Genomic DNA, 3,966 nt, shown 5'->3' on the forward strand with positions numbered 1-3,966 from the left:
TCCTAATGTGTACACATATCATTGGTTTGGTGCATTCATTTTTAAGAATGCCAAATGAAGCTTGGCAGGTCAAAATCTCAAATATAGGATGCAGAGTTGTTGCTGCATTTATTCTGTGAAGTGTTCTGATTTTGAGATGAGGGTACTCACTCTTTTGCTGGCACAGATCTGTTATGCAGAAGGGGGCATGTCAGGCCCAGGACAGGGGTATAGGATTCAGTAGCTGCCAGTACCTCTGAAATGCACCCCATCCCACCCCCAATCCTCTCCCATCCCAGCTTGGTCCCCACCCCAATCCGCAGTCACAGCCAGCAAAACTGTGGCAGCAGCCGGTCTGCAGGACGCTGTTGGTGGCATGTGGCCTTCTGGACCTTGCACTGGTGGTGGCGGCAGTTCACAGACTGATGAAGAGGCTGTCACAATAGCAACTGTTACCCTGCACATGCCCGATCTCATCTGATCTTGGAAGCTAAGCAGGGTCAGGCCTGGTTAGTACTTGGATGGGAGACCACATGGGAATACCGGGTGCTGTAGGCTTATACCATAGTCTTTCGAGACTGAAGGTTGCCAACCAGAATGGCATATCATGCAGTATGCCAGGGGACCATGGGATACACCAGTATACCACTCAGATAGAACTGGACCATAAGTATAGCTTGGTCATAAATTGCCCATGTATCTTTAAAAAAAAAAAATCACAAGTCTAGTCTAGTCTACACATATGTACTGAAATATGTACTTGTGCACTCACTCAAATACCTGCTTAGAGACAAAAAGTATTGAAGAACACATCTTATCTAAGCTGTAGAGAAAAAAGAACCCTGAAAAACCTAAGCACCCAATTTTTCAAAACCTGTGAATGTCTGAAAAGAATGAAGGTTCTGAAGTGGTGGCAAATTTATCCCCTGTGCGCAGTTGTGCTGCCCACAAGTGAATGGAAACTGTTATGCTGTTTCACCAAGCAAATGATCTTAGCAAGCTTGAAAAGACCAAATAATCGCAGCTAACTTTAAATTACAAACAAGACATGATATTGATTGAGCTGCCTATTTCCATATAAACGAATTGTGAATAGAGGGCCAAATATTGAATCAATTTTTTATTTTGGTAGTGAGGAGGATCACAGCTGCTTTATTGACATGCTTGCAGGAAGCCTCTCTCATAATTGAAAAAAAAAATGAATGTATAAGCTATATTTTGATTGATGCAGCAATCTCTTTAATTTTTTTAACACAATCAAAACATTTGAATGTTTATGTTCTATTTAGAAGGAAGGCAACCACAAAAATAGTTGCTGGTGTCCAAGTGGAGTGAATGTTGTTTGTGTTGAGAACTTAGGAAGTGTCTTGCTTCATCAGATCTGGGCCTGAACAATCCATATGATTCCAGTCTGGTCCACTCTTCTGTGACCCACAGTCAGGGCCTCTGAGAAGAATTTTATCAGGGGGTACAAAGTTTCTTTGGGGCCCCTTCCCAAAGAGGGAGGGATTGAAACGGGGGGGGGGGGGTGGTGGCAGTAGGTGTGGGTGGAATGAGAGCAAAACAGGCCAGGGGAAAGTGGCAACAGGAATAGTCTCTCAGGTCTACCAGTCTTCCCAATGCAGAGCTCAGGTCTACCTGCCTGCCTGGCGTTGGCAGCTAGATACAGTAATACAAGAAACCAAACACACTCCTAAGTCTCTAAAATTTTTCAGATATAGAATATCGTTGCAATATATCATTGTGTTCTGTGTACACAAAAATTGACTTCTGCAAGAGCTCCTCCACACTCTTTCATGGTAAGCGAATCCACAAGTCAAAGAGCTACTGTAGCAGCTTTTAAACTGATCCCTGGGGGAAGGCCGACAGGAGCCGAGGGGCATCCGGTTCGGGACTCCTCATCCCTATGGGATGAGGATGGGGAGGTTAGAGAACAACAAGACAAAGGCAGGGTAGGAGAAGAAATTGGGAAAGGTAGGGTGATGGGATGTGATAGACGGTTTGGCACAATGAGAGGATGCGGGGACAAAGGAGCGAATAAGCAGCCCATCCTGGGGCATTCCGTGTATAAATGCTTTTATGCGAATGCCCGAAGTCTACGAGCAAAGGTGGGAGAACTGGAATGTCTGGTGACAAGGGAAAATATTGACATAGTGGGCATAACGGAAACCTGGTGGAATGCGGAGAATCAGTGGGATACCGCAATCCTGGGCTATAAACTCTACAGGAGGGACAGGCAGGGGCGTGTTGGAGGTGGGGTGGCCCTTTATGTTAAGGAAGGGATAGAATCCAGCAAAGTAGAGATTGAAGGTGGGTCCGACTCCACCGTAGAATCTCTGTGGGTTAAATTACCAGGCTTGTGCAGCGATGTAATACTGGGGGTGTGCTATCGTCCTCCAGACCAGAAATCTGATGGGGACCTTGAAATGAGGAAACAGATCAGGGAGGTGACAAGGAAGGACAGGGTTGTAATCATGGGGGACTTCAATTATCCTCATATTGACTGGGTCAATTTGTGTTCTGGTCACGATAAGGAAACTGGATTTCTTGACGTGCTAAATGACTGTGGCTTAGATCAGCTAGTCACGGAGCCCACCAGAGGACAGGTGACTCTGGATTTAATTTTGTGCGGTACGCAGGACCTGGTTAGAGATGTAAACGTTACTGAGCCATTGGGGAACAGTGATCATGCTGCGATCCGTTTTGACGTGCATGTTGGGGGAAGAATACCAGGCAAATCTCTAACAAAAACCCTTGACTTCCGACGGGCGGACTTCCCTCAAATGAGGAGGCTGGTTAGAAGGAGGTTGAAAGGGAGGGTAAAAAGAGTCCAGTCTCTCCAGAGTGCATGGAGGCTGCTTAAAACAACAGTAATAGAGGCCCAGCAGAGGTGTATACCGCAAAGAAAGAAGGGTTCCACTAAATCCAGGAGAGTGCCTGCATGGCTAACCAGCCAAGTTAGAGAGGCTGTGAAGGGCAAGGAAGCTTCCTTCCGTAAATGGAAGTCTTGCCCTAATGAAGAGAATAAAAAGGAACATAAACTGTGGCAAAAGAAATGTAAGAAGGTGATAGGGGAGGCCAAGCGAGACTATGAGGAACGCATGGCCAGCAACATTAAGGGGAATAATAAAAGCTTCTTCAAATATGTTAGAAGCAGGAAACCCGCCAGAGAAGCGGTTGGCCCTCTGGATGGTGAGGGAGGGAAAGGGGAGATAAAAGGAGACTTAGAGATGGCAGAGAAATTAAATGAGTTCTTTGCATCTGTCTTCACGGCAGAAGACCTCGGGCAGATACCGCTGCCCGAACGGCCCCTCCTAACCGAGGAGTTAAGTCAGATAGAGGTTAAAAGAGAAGATGTTTCAGACCTCATTGAGAAATTAAAGATCAATAAGTCACCGGGCCCTGATGGCATCCACCCAAGGGTTATTAAGGAATTGAAGAATGAAGTTGCAGATCTCTTGACTAAGGTATGCAACTTGTCCCTCAAAACGGCCACGGTGCCAGAAGATTGGAGGATAGCAAATGTCACGCCTATTTTTAAAAAGGGAAAGAGGGGGGACCCGGGAAACTATAGGCCAGTCAGCCTAACATCCATACCGGGTAAGATGGTGGAATGCCTCATCAAAGATAGGATCTCAAAACACATAGACGAACAGGCCTTGCTGAGGGAGAGTCAGCATGGCTTCTGTAAGGGTAAGTCTTGCCTCACAAACCTTATAGAATTCTTTGAAAAGGTCAACAGGCATGTGGATGCGGGAGAACCCATGGACATTATATATCTGGACTTTCAGAAGGCGTTTGACACGGTCCCTCACCAAAGGCTACTGAAAAAACTCCACAGTCAGGGAATTAGAGGACAGGTCCTCTCGTGGATTGAGAACTGGTTGGAGGCCAGGAAGCAGAGAGTGGGTGTCAATGGGCAATTTTCACAATGGAGAGAGATGAAAAGCAGTGTGCCCCAAGGATCTGTCCTGGGACCGGTGCTTT

The 3,966-nt window shown here is 46.3% G+C and overlaps 1 pseudogene; it reads left to right on the forward strand.

Annotated features, from left to right (window-relative positions):
• The first annotated feature begins 417 nt into the window (after positions 1–417).
• LOC136638115 (5S ribosomal RNA) lies at positions 418–537 on the forward strand (annotated as a pseudogene).
• The last annotated feature ends 3,429 nt before the right edge of the window (positions 538–3,966 follow it).

The sequence above is a fragment of the Tiliqua scincoides genome, chromosome 1, assembly GCF_035046505.1.
Source record: "Tiliqua scincoides isolate rTilSci1 chromosome 1, rTilSci1.hap2, whole genome shotgun sequence".
Taxonomy (NCBI): domain Eukaryota; kingdom Metazoa; phylum Chordata; class Lepidosauria; order Squamata; family Scincidae; genus Tiliqua; species Tiliqua scincoides.